The 17,105-nt window shown below is 33.7% G+C and overlaps 1 pseudogene; it reads left to right on the top strand.

The window, feature by feature from the left end:
- Positions 1-956: 956 nt before the first annotated feature.
- The window catches only part of LOC125839856 (pentatricopeptide repeat-containing protein At3g22150, chloroplastic-like), a 53,184-nt pseudogene continuing 37,035 nt past the window's right edge, over positions 957-17,105 (top strand).

Below are 17,105 nucleotides of genomic sequence, written 5' to 3'. Positions count from 1 at the left end.
GGTGGCGACACAAGAGAATGTGCAGTCAATCACAAATGGTTGATTTATATTTTGTTTTTGGTGTAGATTCTAAAGAGATGCAAAGTGATACTTATCTACTTGAATATCATGAGATTCATCTCTTTTCTATTTCAGGAGAGAAAAATTGTGTCAACATTTTCAAGGGACTCTTCTTTAACATGGTTTCCGTTGTTGGAAGTTAATGTGTAGAGCTTTGAGTGTTTCTCGAAAAGGAAAAAAAATTGTATAGCTTTCCTTTTGATTTCTTGTCGAGGATATATTTTTTTTTAACACAGTCCCTAGTTTTAAGTGGTTAGATTGTGTTTCAAGGGAATTTCAATTTTTCCTTTCTTTTGATAACAAATGTTAGATTGATAGGATTTGTTTCCCATTTTGTGGTACAAGGCCATATATCTTTTTTTTTGCATCACTAACAAAAACAAAAGTATATACTCAATGATATAATTGTTTCTTATTTTGAGACAGATAGTTTTTTTCTTTGTACTCTTCTTTCTTATTATAAAAACTTCAGTCCGATAGAAAAGGTAAAGAATGCAAATGCTCTCATAATATGTTGGGGACTTCTGTGGTAGTATGCCACATGTATCTTCATGTTTGTTTCTTTTACTAGTCACTCATTACTTTTCTTAGTATCCATAACATATTTAAAAGAATGTATCTTGCCACGATTGTTTTTTATTACTAAGTGTCAAAGGTTGCAAAGAATCTTAGTTTAGACTCTCGATATTTATGGTAGTTTTTGGTCATATATTGACAGTCCATTTTCTGAATCCTCTTGAAGAACTTACCTTTTTCATATTTGAGCTTTCCTTGTAAATCTAAAATAAAATGAACACTAATCAGACATGCAATAACTCCGTCTGGACTAGGGAGGAGGATAAAATCTTTGAGAATACTCTTGAACCAAGTAGGATAACAACAATCTATTGGAAGAAATGGTAAAAGCACTTTCCAGGAAATTGGCTAATGATAGTAACGATCACTATAATATCTTAATTGAAGATATCAATGCCATCAAGTCTGGATATGTCCTATTACCTAATTATCTTGAAATGCAAAACCAGAATTCAAAAGCACATGTAGAATTGCGAGAAGGGGCTTCTCTGACTGAACAAGAACACATGTCAGTTTCCAGTACAGTTATTGAGGACCACATTAATAATCTAAATTGATGTTTATATCATTTCCTGTAATTGATTGCACGGCTTATTACATTTTTACTAGATCGGAATTCCAAAATTACTTACATCTCAATGACCACGTTGGCATGCTTCTGAACATATCATATATTAATATATTTCTAGATGGATAGAGTACATCTTCATATATGTCATTGGTGCATTTGGTCTTAACTACATCACCAATATACTACAAAATACTAATTCCAACTTTTGAGTTCTACAGTATTTTCCGATTAAATTAATACAAAATATTAATTCCAACTTCTGAGTTCCACAATATTTTCTGATCATATTTGTAGGCTTTTACTTCTTTTAATTGTCAATGGCTAGAATTGGTTTCATGTGAAGTAGACTGACTCAAATTCTTCATATACAACAAACTATTCATGAAACTGTAACCACTTCACCTGTTGATTGCAGGTTAAGTCTCCTCGGATGAGGCTCTATATCTAAAATGTCAACTTGGCCTGTGGTATAACAACTGTGTGTGCCCGCTGCACTTAATTTCTTTATCAAAATGAATGGAAACTTGAGACCAAGAGGCCGAGTTTGATAGAAATTTGTTCAACTTACAAAGCCATGTCAAATCCAAATTGTGGCAAAGCAAATCTATTTTTGAGTGCTTCAGTTGTCTTGACTCTCTTGCAACTTTTAGTTCAAGAATCATACATCCTGTATATCCTAGCTACACCAAATTTGGAGCATAATTCTTCCTTGTGCCACCCGTATTGTCCTTAATCTTCAAAACGTTTTGGAATTGAGATCTAGAAATAAGGTGCTCGAGATTCCATCACATGCCCACATGGGGTGATATGATATATCTAAAGATTTCAGATTCTAACATTCAATAACATCCAAATTGTCCAGAGAAGAACTAGAATAATACAACTGTTCAAGATTGATGCTTTAACACCATGGTTTCTTGTTATACAAATGGAAACTGACTTGATCTTTTGAAGATTTAGCAGCTTAATCTTTTTCAACCTTTTGTGACAATGCTCAAGTGTGAGTTAGTGATTGAATTCCATCTTCAACTACTTTCTTAGAAAGCTTTACATTTGAGTGAGAAGAACTAAAAGTTTTCTTGATCTCCATCACCTGACAAAAGAGTAATAGCATCTCAATAAAAGATCGCTTTTAAGTTGGTTATAAGCGAATTTCATCTTCTGAATAGCTAAATAATCATTTGGCAAAGCTAGTTCTTAAATGTTCACTTCTTTTCCCTTCTATCTTTGTCTACATTCTTTGTTTACGGGCAAGGGGTTAAGGACATAAGAGAAGAAGTTACTATAGGTAATGAAGAGGTGAAAAAGAAGCATTAGTCACTAAGACCATAAGACGAAGACAATGATATTGGTTCCATTTTTTATGTTGGGAAAGCACCAATTGCTCATAGTGGAATGTCCGGTTATATATGCAGTTGTAGGGGTGGCTGCTGCAGGACCTGTGCACTGATCAGATGTTCTAATTTGGTGGAGGAGAAGCTGTTAATATTGATATTAGTTGCTCACAATCAGATAGGTTGTTAATATCGATATTGCACTTGGTTTTTTGAAGATTTGTTTATCAATGAAATGATCAAAATGCTCCTTAATGTATGGGGTTAGACTATTTTAGTCATTTATATATACCTCATAATTGAAATGTGTAGAAAAAGTGGCCTTTTTCCTCCCACCACCGCCCTTAATATATCACTTTTTCATACATTAAGGACTATTTTGATTACATGGTATCTATAGACTAAAAGGACCACTTTTCTGTTTAAACACCCCTTCTAACATATTATGTGAACTCCATATCTTGTGAAAGTAATAGCCATTGTGGTTTTTAGTTGTTTCAGCAAATAAATTTATGGTAATACAAATCAAAATTCACATTGAAAACAAAATAGCAAAGTTCACAGGTAAAATAGATTTCATGTAATACATATCAGAATTCACATTGGAAACAAAACATCAAGAGAGTGTCTCCATGAGGATTCTTCCGCCATCTTAAACAAGTAAAAGGCATATAACTCCCACAGGTTCTATGAGTTCAAGTGAACCTATTGTCTTCAACTCAAGCTATATGTGTGTAAAAACAAAAGAAAGAAAATGTATGCATACATATAATAAAATCACAATTATTCTGAACTCATTAACCAATTATTATTGTCTAACTTTTAATATGCATGCTACAAGAAAAGCATCATATAAGGAAGGGAAATATGGTCCCTAAAAGTAAATTTTTGGTGCCTAAGAACTATTAACGACCAGATACTTATGGTCGCAACCCGTCCTTATAGCCTTCGACGCTAAAGGTTATTAAGGACAGGAAATGTGACCTGGCCCTTAAAGGGTTTTTTCGACCAGTCGTTTCCTCGTCCCTAAAATACTTTTAGAGACCACATTTCTAGTCTCGAGTTGATGATGTTTAAACATACTATCCGGTCCTGAAAGCATTCAGCGACTGGCATAACCTGGTCCTTAATGATGTGTTGTGGTGCTACGACATTTTAAGGATGAGTCTTCTGGTCACTAAAATACTTATGACCTGGTCCCTATAGATCTTTGTCCAAAGATATTCTATTAATAAATTAATTCTACAATTCATTCAATTTGCAGCTAAAATAATTAGATCATAAAAGAATAATATAAGGAACAGGTTTGATAAGCATATATATATATATATTGGTAGTATGTAGCCACAATGTATTTAATTACAAAAAAAATATCAATATTTATAGACTATTAGTACTATGTAGCCACAATGTATGTTAAAGTCACAGTATTGTGTACATGCTTTCTTAGCTAAAAACATATATAGCTAATATCCGTAGCCTAAATGATAAAATTAGTCCACTATTGTGAAATGATAGTTAATCAACTGTACGTCCTCAAAAATTTGTTTCATGTGAACTTCAATATCCAAAACCTGTAACAAGTATCAAGATATTTCATTTAAAAAAAGGGTATAAAAATCAACTAGACAACTGGTTAAATTATCTAATCAACTTCTAACAATTATTTATCAATACTTAATTCACATATAATCAAGATTGATCAAATGTACGATGATATAAAGGCTTATGTTTTTTTATTAATGGTCCCTTGAAGTGAATTCCAGCAAATTAATACATGTAACTTTTTAGAAGAGGTCGAATTCACTTGACAAATTTTCATTCAAGTTATTTGTACCAATTACAAACAATTGGCAAAACACTTAATTATATGTAATTTGCATACTAGATGAAATTTCTCATTTATATAGAACAAGAGGTCGAGTCAAGTTGGCAAGTTATGAAGTAATTCTACCTTAAAATGGCACATCTTAAAAGCATTCTGATGTGGTGTCATTATATAAACTAAGGTGAACATAAACATTTAGTTGATGTATGCACTAAGTTCTTGTCTATTGAGCTTATCCTTTTAAAGTTAAGATGCCGAATACAGAGTCATATGTATATGTATCTTCAGATATCAATGTCTCCATCCCTAGAGCATGGAGTTGACTTCAAAGATAAATCAACAATTAGGCATGCTCCATGTTAGATTTCAATTCTCACTCTGTATAATTACTCGAGAAAAAATGATCATTTTTGGATGTCATACCAAACACTAAATATCCTGTTGGCTTTTCATGTTTATTATAAGCCCAAATAGATCCATCTTTGAATGGTCAAATCAATCTCTACAACAAAGAGGAAATAGATTAACAAAGTATACAACCAACTAATTAATATTGATGATGGTAGCAGATACTAGAAGATATCAACATTAAAGATAAATTCTTTAGCCTAAACAAGTTGTATGAAAACTTATAACAAGGTGTAGTAGAACCAAAAGTGACACAATCGGTTGTATTTCTTCCATTTTAAAATCAGCATATCTTCCACAAAAAATCCAAATAGAATGAAAGAGAACAACGTTTTAATTAGAATTAGAGTTGCTAACAATCAAAACTCAATAACAATAGTTTATATGTCAATTATAAAGTTGTAAGAATCACAAAGCTTGTTCAAACGCTGAAACTTGTTAAAAAAACTAATGCTATAGAAAACCAATATTTTATTAGAGAGACAACAAATTGAAAAATAACAACAGAAGTCTAAAATGATATATAGTATAAGATCTTACTGCTTCACTTATTGAACTGAGAACGTAGTAAATGTTTAACTAACATTATGTTAAAATTGTTCTTTATACAACATACGATGCATTTAAACTATTCTCTATAAACAACATTACATGTACTATTACAGTTCAGCTAGCCCATAAAGAAAAAAAGTGAAAGCCAAAGAAATTAAATCATCCCAGAAAGTAAACAGCATAGAAAACTCCAGCAAACAGTCCAGTGAAACAGAGGAAACAGTCGTGCAACACTAACGACTGCGAGTAAGAAATAAAAAATTTCAAGCCCTTCCAATGACTGTGACAGGCAAAGAGAATAGAATACAATGAAGAAGAAGAAAATTACATACCTAGAAGATGAAGTGGAGTCATATTCATCACACTTACAATCGATTAAAGGTGAAATCTAAGTCGAACTCTTGATGGAACTCTTTTTCTTCTAAAAAGAGTCTAACTTTTTAAATATCTTAAAAAGATGCATGCTTCTTAAGGCTCTTCTTTAGGTCTCACCTAGCTTCAAGGCAAGAAGCACTTTATTGGACCTCCTTTAGCTTCAAGCTATTGATGTTTCAGTATCCGCCACGCTTCGCTTCACTGCTTAAAGTGATGAATCATACACTTTTGTAAAAAATGCTTCCAAATTTTTTTTTTATTTTCAAGGGTTATTTTTTATTAAGAATCCAGTAAAAAAATGCTAAAAAATAACTGAGAGAGGTTAGTAGGAAGAAAAGGAGGAGGAGGAAGAGGAGAAGGATTATAAAGAAGACGAAGAAGAAGAAGTCTCGACTCTTGAAATTTACTGTTATCTTTAGCGTAAAAATCAAATAGTAAAATTCATGGCATGAGCTCCGAAAATGAATTATACCATCTTAGCTTTAGAGGAGTCACGAGTTAGTGTGGAAACCATGAAATCTGATGGTAAGAGACAAGCTATATTTCGATTATCATTTATAAAAAGTTGTGCAACAACAGCTATAGAATCAGAAGAAAATCGATGACAACAGATAAAAAGAAGAAGAAGAAGAAGAAGAAGAGTGATAATAGAGAAGATGAGGAAGAAGATGAAGAGTTCGCGACTCTTGAAATTTATCAAACTCTTTACTGTACAAAACAAAAATAGAAATCATGGGAGCTTTGGAAAAAAATAGAACATATTAAAATCTTATAAACAGATCGGTTCCAACTATTCTTGCTAGGGCTCCTTGTGAAAGATCAAACTTAACCTTCAAGGAAGTCTCAAATTAGCATTGAAACTATTTCATCTTATTGTAAGAGACAAACTACATTTGGATTATTATTTATAAAGATTTTTTATCAGCTCTCTCTACTTTATGGTATTCACTTCCAAAAATCTAATCTACAACAGCAGCTATAAAAGAAGATCAGCTATAACAGATTAAAAAAAGGAAGAAGAAGAGTAGATATAATGGAGAAGAAGATGAATAAGAGCAGTGATAATAGAAAATACGAGGGAGAAGAAGAAGAAGTTATGCCTCTTGAAATTTACCATAATATTTATTCTTTAGTGTACATAACACAAAATTTGAAATAAAGACTTAACTGAAGATAACTCGAACATCCACACCATAGTCTAGTATTTCATCCAACGTTAACCTGTAGTAAAATGAATTTTTTTACTCTATGTAGTAATTGACAAATCTGTCCATGGAGGATTTGCAAGCCAAAACTAATAAAAAACAATGAATATATCATAGTCATAAATCAATTTGACCACTACTCCCAATCAAAGAAAAGTTTACAATCTCAACATCTTGATAATAAAGAAAATCAAATTTTGAAGATGAGCATAAGCTAAATTCTTCTTAGGCTATAGTATTTATGCATATAAATGCAAATAGCAGTATCTAAAGCTCAAGAAACTAGATAACCAAGTTGTAACCCATTTTTCATCATCAACATTTAGAAACCTCACTAAACAAGACTTATTGTTTCAGTTTACAAGCACAGCCTAACTCACATTTTGATGGTAAAAAATGTTGAAATTTGAATACAAGCACATGCTAAATTCTTCTTAGGCTACAATGGACATTAAACAATACATTAAATTTGCATATAATGGCAAGAAATAGCAGCTAAAACTCACGCAACTAAAGAACCAAGTTGTAAAAATATTTTTCTAATCAATTTGTTGTCTACCAAAATACTTTTAAACAAGGAAACAAAGACAAAGGCCTACATAAAAATAAATCTTAATTTGACATTTCTAGAGTAAACAAATTGAATTAGAGCACCTAATGGGTCAAAAAAATCAGAACCTATAAAATCCCTCAATAAATTAAACACATAACATTTTCTTATTCCTTCAACCAAATCTCCAAAAAAATTCTCAAGTACAACCCAATAGAAGAAATCCCACAGTAAAACCTTGAGTATCTCCTCAAACTTCAACCCATTACTTACAGAACAACAGTGTATTCCAAACAAACAACAAAATTCTATCACAGAAACATGGGTCAGAATCAGAATGAAAGAAATAGAAGAAATAATAATTTTATCATGGAAAAAGAATGAACGACATACATAAAGTTACTGCTTATTTTACCTGATAATGCAGCAGAAATCGGAATCTGTTGGTGCTTTATCTGGAGAATGCAACCTTTAAAATTCGAGTGATCTAGTTGTTTTATATCAATTTGAGATTTTAGGATATTTAGATGTTTAGGGTTTTCTTTCTCTTTTAGTGAGGAGATGAAAATATTTAGGGATTATAGGATTCGCGCCTTATCTGAAATTTTAAGAGTGAACCGCCCACTAAAACATTTGTATTAGAGACCGGGTCTTTTTTCTCTTTATGTTCTTAAAAAATAAAAATGGGGATTAGGGACTAGAAAATAATCTCATTCTTATAAGTATACCATTAGGGGCCATATTTTATACTCGTCCTTAAAACTTGGTCTCTAATAACCCTTTTTCTTGTAGTGATGCGCTTTGCTAGTTATCTCAAATCTTATCATCAGCATCATTTTTAATTAGAGTTGTTACATTTAGGTATACCTTCTGGCCATTGATGCAACTACGATAATTGCCGGATTTGAATAAATAATCTCCAGGTACTAACATTGTCACGACCCGGGAGCACCCCCTAGTCGTAACCGGCATACTCGACCTCGAAGAGGTCTAATACAAGCCTCTTAGCATTCATTCATCGCATAGACACTTTAACCATAAGGAATTAAAAACTTTTTTTACCAAGAAAACATTTCATTAAAAACAATAGCAAGCGAAAGACTTTCTAGACTTTATAGATGATGTCTCAAAACCATCTAATACTTTAGAGTACAAAATTCGGGACTAATATCCCATACACAACTTAAACAATACTAAAAAGACATAAAAGAACATATTGGGTATTGTCCTCGAATATATGAGGACTTACCAAGTCTTCATCTTCAACACTTAGAAACCTATCAAATATCCATGACATGTCATCATCTCCAAATCCCTACACTTTAGTCCAAAAAGGGAAAGAAAGGGGTTAGCACAATTAAGTACTAAGTATGGAGACCATGCAAAAACATGCCAAAAAGGACATTTTCAAGGAAGTAAATGCTTTCATATCATTTGATAAAACCTTTCCTTTACAAGTATAAGAGACATAATACAAGTCAACATTAACATATAAGACCATAGCCAACCATACATATACTCAACATATGTCCATATACAACCCATGCTTAACTTTAAAAGAAAACATGTCATTTCATTACCATAGGACCTCTACCTAATATAACCTTAAGACACACTTGAGTGAGATAAGAAGTGACCGCCCATACAACCTCTTCAATCACACTTAAGTGTTCCCCAAGATTACCTTAGATAAGGACATTTCCTTTACAATATAACATCAATAGACCAACATTCTTTAAGAAACCATTTTGGAGACATTCAAGCACATAAGGGGACTTTCACATAATAGTTGTTAGACTTAGGGAACTCACTTTAGTATCTTCAAATGCTACTCGTGACATGTGTAGATAGCATCCCATACTACTACTTACACGTTGTAGAACCTATCCAATAACTAGAGTGCACATCCCACATGATGGGAATAGGCATAACCGACATAGACCATACTAGCTAGGCATGGAACCCGGAGTCTATCCTACTCCGTGGAGGTTGTTCTACTTGCCAAAGGTAGAACTAGTAAGCAACCCATGTAGGCACATGGTTTAGGGGATGTCCAAGGAAGTTCATTGTGCCCTAGTCTCATACTCATGTAGGGCCACCATCCTAACCACATCCACTCGGTGCTAGCCTTGTTTCCCATAGAGTATTTTCATTCACATATGGACTAGAGAGGGTGCCTTTTCTAGTTCAACCAACTCATAGTATCTCTTCCCAAGAAAGGCCCCATTTCTTAGTTATGGTCAATCAAGGTTCATAAGGATAGCTCATTTGACTTTCTTAGATAAGGATTATCATGTCATTCCAGCTCCATCTATCTCTAAGTCTATCATCTCACTCAAGAAGGGAACTTCGCCCTAAGGCCCATCCTTCAAGGCTATACATTTACTTAGGAAAACTAGACTTGTGAAAGGGCACCATTTCTTAGTTCTGCCGATTCAAGTCTTGGCCTAGAATTCCTCTTTTAGCATTTATAGAAAGGGCACCATTTCTTAGTTCTAGCCCACTTCACACATTCATGCATTCAAGACTTTAAGTAACAAGGAGAGACACTTTAGTCTACCAACCAAGTCACAACATTATCATCTAAGGATACTTCATAATCCAACATCATTTCATATATACATCATGAGAAATCATACTTTAAATCACAATGCTATACACTTTACATAGGATCATCGTTAGATCACATAAACTCATTCACATCATTCCTTCACATACAGCTTCACATAAAACTTTACATATAGCTTCATATAGGACTTTACATATAGCTTCATATAGGACTTTACATATAGCCTCATATGTGTATAATAATACAACAATATAATAACATTTATATAATGCCCTTCATGACCTCAATTCACAATAATACAACAAATAACCACCTCCACCAAAGGTGGATCAAACCAATCAATAACAATTATATCAATACTAAGAGATTAAGCCATCTTACCATTCTCCAAAGCCATAACCAACATTACTCAATTCCCTACTAATTCAACATTATTCATAAAGTAGGTCAACTTACCATCCTTTCCAAGCCACAACCACCATCCTTAATTCTCCATAATATCACAATAGAATAACATATATAATAGTAGAATTTAGCTATACAATACAAGCTAAACATAATCCAATAATCAACATAAGGACCGATTCACTATTTCCCCATTCAAGGCTCAAATCTCATATCCTTCAATTCAACATCAATTCTTCACAATTCAACATATATAATACCATCTATGAACAGCCCATGCCATACTAAACACAATTCTATAATCATTTACTCAAAATTGATACACCCACTTTATGGTGAAATTTAGAGAATTTGAGAAAAACATGGGTTCATGGGGATTTCATTCTAAAAACCATTAATAATCATTAATAACAATATAAATCATCATTTAAAACTTTTTTAATGCAAGAACCCATGCTAGAATAGAAATTAGGACTTTAGGATTTTTGAAAAACTTTGAAAATACTTTGAATTAGCTCTTTGATTGAAAAAGGAATCAAAGATAAAGAGTCCCCATACCTTAACTAAGAATCCCCAAGCAATTTGAGAAAGAACCACCTTAAAATCGTCAAACCTTAGCTCCTAGTTCTTGACCTTCTTCAATGGAGGATTGCAGAGAAAGATATTTGAGAGGAGGTGGGTTTCTTTCTTTATTCTAATTGGAGTGACTTAAATGAAAGAATTTTGGTCAAAAAGGGGCTTTATAATTGCTAGGAAAGGAAAAGAATAGTAGGAACTCAACTTAAGAAAAGAATTAAGGACCCACAAAGTTAAACTTAAAAGTGTTCACTAAACCCGTCTAAACTCGTCCTTTTGGACAGTGCTTCACTATTTCGGGCATAACTTTTTACTCCAAGGTCGGAATTGGGAAAACTCGGTGGCGTTGGAAAGAGGACTCAGAGACCTTTAATTGAATAGGTAAAGGTCCACCTAATTCATTTTGAGCTAAAATATATGACCATTTAAAGTTGACCCTTACAACTCACTAGTTCAAATGACTAGTTTCCGGATGTCACGGTCATTTCTCATCATTTCATCAAGTTCTCAACTCCAAACTCACATGTGAGGCTCTAGTTTCACTAGTTCATTTTTAGGGTCGTTACAAACATGAATGCTTTTACTGGACTATCTTTTATCTTTGTACTGCTTTGAAGGAGTTCTGGAATTGCATGCATAATAGTTGTATTTTCCAATCTCGAGCAAATCCTCAGGCTTTTGGAATCTAAATTCTACAAATAAAATGGTACCAAAATTTATTAATGCTTATAAAAGTAGATACATGTATATAGGTACACGAAAAATAACTTTCTAAAAGATAAATAAAGTGATGAATCATATTCAAAGGGAGTGAATTGACACCCCTTGCCCAAAAACCCAATACTATTGATTAGATTTGGTTTATGAAGTTATAATACCGACATAGCTGGTTTGATTTGGTAAATGAAAAAACTAAACCAAAGAACCATCTATATGTACACACCTTGAATTAGTTAGTACCTTTATATCCTTCCAGACATAGCTAAAGAAAGACTTCAGGCCAAATTAGATATGAGGAAAGGATGAAATGACAAGAAGAGTGCTTGGTGAGGAGACAACACGAGAGGGAGGAAATTCTCGCGACTAAGGAAGCACGTCCCTTCCAATAAGCTGCTTGAATTATAGGGGAGTGATGGAATTTATGGTTATCATATTCTTCTTTCAAATATATACGCAGAGGAAGGAAACTGACAGTCTTTCGATAATGTTAGAAGAGGAATGCGCAAAATGGGATTGTCAAAGGAGGTTGGCTGTAGTTGGATTGATACTTCTAGATATCCACACTGTTTTGTATCAAATAAAGATAAGAAGCATCCTCACTACTGCATGATATATGATATGTTGGGATATTTAACCATCAATATGTAGGCTGCTGGTTATAAGCCTAAACTTGAACTAATCAAAGAGTGGATCTATGGGCTAGAAGAATAAAACGCTATTAGTTCTCCCTCTATGTTGTTGTTCTCCCATTATGTACCTTTGTATTTATGATATTTTTGGACAGGATTTTTCTAGAGTTCATATGATCGTAGTTCATCAATGAACAACTGCCTTTGAAACTCGAGGTAATTAAGTTGTGTTTTAGCTTTTTTTAGTTAAGTTTTTTCTTCTGAATTATGTTTTTTTACTTTGTAAAGATACTCAGAAGTAGGATATTCAGTTAGTGAAATGTATGTATATTTCTTTATTAATACAGATCAGTCAAGAATATTCATTTTACCATTTTGGTGGGAAACGAGGAGTCCCAGATAGCAAAAGAAGGGTCTTATCCAAAATGACAACGTCTACCGAGCTGTCTGATTGACTGAAGCACATTTACATTAGGTGACCCGTTCTTTCCTTTGAATAACTTATACTTGTCCTGCAGGTCGACTTTTAAACTGTTGTATTAAGGATTTTCTTTGATATAGTGTTTGCAAGTTCATGAGTGTTCTTATATTGGAGCCAAATAGAATTAATAACACTTGTTAAGGTTGGTCCAAATAACTATTAGTATGTCTGCTCAGGTCGGTTCAGCTAATTATATTATGTGAATATCAATGGAACTGACATAAGTAGAGTTTTTCATTTGTGAATATGGTTCTGAAGCTACAACAAATCATATAGATAATATAATCTCTGAAATTTCCTTATTAGGTTGTCGGCTTAAATTATTGGACATTGACAAACAAAAACTTTCCATAAATTCGGTCTAGTTCTACTGATTAGTAAGAGGTTTTGTTGACTAAATATACATATAGACTTTTGCCAACCAATTAAGTTTCGAGTCCATATTATCTTTACTTGGCTTATTAGGTTCCACATGCTTGCTTACAAGCTGCTTGTGTCAATTTAAAGTGAATTATTGCTCTTAGTTTTCACAAGGGACAAAGGGAGTAACGGCGTCTTCTTTTGGAGTTTTCTCCTTATGGATAAGGTAGACAATTTTACCAAGAGTTAATGGTCAAAAACACATCCAAACTATCACTTTTTGCGAGTTTCATACCTCAACTATCATTGTTTGCTTTACCTACCTAAACTATCACCCATGTTGTATTAAAACACACCTTGGTGTTGGGTGGTTCATTTGTGAACATGCATTCAGGGTATAGAATGGTTATTTATTATTTTGAAGATAATATGCTTAAGTAAGTGAAAAACTGATAAAGTCATATGGTACATTGATGCCGCTAGATCCTAACATTTGTAATTTCTAAATCTCTCTAGATTATAAAGGGTTCCATCATTGTTCATAAGATGGACATTGTGAACTAGTAGAGTACTATAGGTTTTGGCTGCCAATTTTCCTGTTTCTATGAGTATGTCAAGAATGTACTTTCTTTGAGATAGAAAAATTTCCTTCTTGCTTCTATTTACTTCTACTTCCAAAAAATATTTCAACTGGCCTAAGTCCTTCGTATGAAACCTAGTAGGCAAGAAAGACTCGAAGGGAAACGATCCCCTCACAAGAAGAAGAATTATTCCAGTTGCAAATAGTCGATAGAAAATAGGGTGATCACATATGCTCTTTTCCAACCCACACACCTGAACTACCTCCCTGAACTTGTCAAACCAATCTCAGGGACTCTGGTTGAAGCCATACAATGACTTCTTCAAATGACAGACTTTCCTATACTTACCCTAACCAATAAAATCGGGTGGTTGCTCCATATACACTTCCTCTTAAAGATCATCATAAAAGAATGCATTCTTGATATCGAACTAGTGTAAATGTCAATTCTCAAAAAAAAGATAGAGAAATGAACAAACAGACATAAATGAGTTTGGAAACCTGAGAAAAGGTGTGAGAATAGTACCACATAAGTTTGAGCATATCATTTAGCCACAAGCCTGGCCTTAACTCTTGCCATAGAACCATCTAGATTAACTTTAACCATGAACACACACTTCCATCCTATTGGTTTATCCCTGTTGAATCCATCAAATTTAATATGTCATTTTCCTTTGATGCATGTGTTTCCTCAAGCATCGCATTTGACCAGCTAGGATGATTCAAAGCCACCTTCATAGTTTTGTGTATAGAAACAGAGTCTAGAGAAGAAATCAAGGATCTAGATGTGGAAGATAAGAAATCATAGGAAACAAAGTTAGCAATGAAATATGTGGATTTGCAAGTCCCTGTACCTTTACGAAGCATAATAGGGAGGTGAAAATTTTCTAATGGATGAAGTAGAGAAGGATTTTATGACAAAGGAACTGGTGCAACATATATATCATCTGCCTCTCGTCTCCTTAAATAAACTTGAACAATTGGCGGTTTTGTTGGAACATGTGTTGAAGGCGCACCAGTTATGTGGTGCTCAATAAAGCAACTATGAGATGGAATAATAACATCATATGATTACATAACATGAGTAACCAGATAAATTAGCCACTCAACTTTCACCCTCTAACTTGTAAAACTGGGAGGGGTACAAAAGAATTGTGTAGTTTTTTGAAAATATCACATCATTTTACTCTAAATAGTTGCCAAGTTTAGTAGAATAACATTGATACCCCTTATAAAGTTAAGAATAACCCAAGACACATTGCAATGCCTAAGGGTACCTCTCGAACATAACACTTACTTCTGAATACCTTTGGTTCCATCGAAAATAATGACTTGTTTAGAAAAAGAACAATGTGAGGCAAATTACAAACAAGCCGTGGATGACATGCAATTAATCAGAAAACAAGATGTACAAAGTGTATCAACCCAATTTTTTTACGAACTGTCATTTGAAACATAAGTGCTCAAGTTGTCTCAAGTAGATGTCTATTCTTACTTTTAGCAACTCAATTTTTAGAAGGTGTATCAACACATCACGACTAATGGAGAATACCGTGTTGTCTTTGTAAGATTGAAACAAGTCTGACATATGTTCTTTAGCATTATCACTCATTATAATACACATCAAAGCATTGAATTGAGTTCTGATTTCAACACAAAAGGCACAAAAGTGAGTAAACATTTTAGAGCGACTTTAGTTGAAATAAATTAAAGTCATTTGATAGAAATTATTCACAAAAGTGTCAAAATACTCCTGTCCAGTTCTTGAACCGAAGGGACACATCTGATTGAATTATTCCAAAATCATACTCAACCACCTTATTAACCTTTGTACGTAACGTGCTGCGATGATGTTTTGCAAATTCGCATGATTCACATTTGAAAGAAGAACATTTTGAAACCGGGGACAGAGCTTCTTTAACAAAAGTAAAGAACAAAAGTAAAGAAGGATTTCCCAATCGACAATGTGCTTCAACTAAAGCCATGACACTTGTGCAGACAACTAATCGAGGTTCATATTTATTAAGGATATGTAGATCATCAAATATACATAGCCTTTACCAATAACCTTATGTGCGGCAAGATCACGAAACATGCATGATCGGGAAAGAATGAAATAGAACAATTAATATATATAACAAGTTTACTCACAAAAATCAAATTGAAAGCCAACTTCGGCATTTTCTTTCCTTCCATATGGACCAATAGATACATGTTGGGAAGAGTTTCCACCATTCTTCCTTTTTCCCTCTGCTTCCACCTCTTCAGAAGCTCCAAAGTAGTATTTGGCATCACCTAGCTAACCCCTCAAATGCATAAAAGATATTCACAAATTGGCAGCTATTTGGCAATGTATGAGCAGATGGTTGTTCACTTCAGCTTCATGTTCACACATAAAGCACCTTCAACAAATTGGCATGCCTCATTTCTGTAGGGCCTCATATGTTAGACTTGTTTTCCTAATTAGTAGCCAAACAAAACATCAGACTTCAATGGATATTTCACCTTTAAAAGCATTTTCTAGGGCCGTCTCTCAATCAATGGGGCATTATAGTTCATCTCTCAATAGCATGGTTTCACTATATAGACCCATTTGTTGTGTATTTTCCATATTGGCTTATCAAACCTATAAGAAGTACCTAGGAAATCATTAAGAACCTCTAATAGCTTAGCAACCTCCTCAATTTCACAATCATTCAATGCTCTTGTAATAAGTAGATTCCAACCCAGACTTGTTCCACAGTGTCATTTTTCTACATACTCAATGTATATAAAAGGGGGAATAGGTTTCTCAAACTGTCTTCCTCTATCTATATTTAATTCGAGAACTCTGTCTTCCATCCATCCCTAACAATAATACATACCTTATTTTTGAAATGTGGCCATAGTCTTCTAATGTTCTTCCAAACACTGCATCCAAATGTTCCCTTAACCTCTTTAGTTGTCCACCGGTTAAATAAACCATACTTTCCTGATACAAATCTCCTCTATAAGGCTCTATATTCTATTCAAAATCTCCATAGCCACTTTTGGAGTAAGCTACTATTTTAGAGAGTTAGTTCATTCAATCCTAGCCTCCTTGTTTTTTCTAAGTGTAAGAGTATCCCACTTCACCAAGTTGTAGCCTTTCTTTTCCTTTTTGCCATGCCAAAGAAAAGATCTCCCGAGCCTTATTGTTTTCTTCTCGATGTTCTTGGGGACTGGAGATAAACTCATCATATAAGTAGGTGATTCATCTAATGCTGCCTTGGTGAGGGTCACCTTACCACCCATAGACATATACCAGCTTCTTCACTGGATTGTTTGCTCCCACATCTCTCCAACAC

Source organism: Solanum verrucosum, unplaced genomic scaffold, assembly GCF_900185275.1.
Source record: "Solanum verrucosum unplaced genomic scaffold, falcon-dt-bn FXZP01000221.1, whole genome shotgun sequence".
Lineage (NCBI taxonomy): Eukaryota > Viridiplantae > Streptophyta > Magnoliopsida > Solanales > Solanaceae > Solanum > Solanum verrucosum.
The sequence above is the reverse complement of the archived record's forward strand: the minus strand, read 5'-3'. Positions and strand labels throughout refer to the sequence as shown.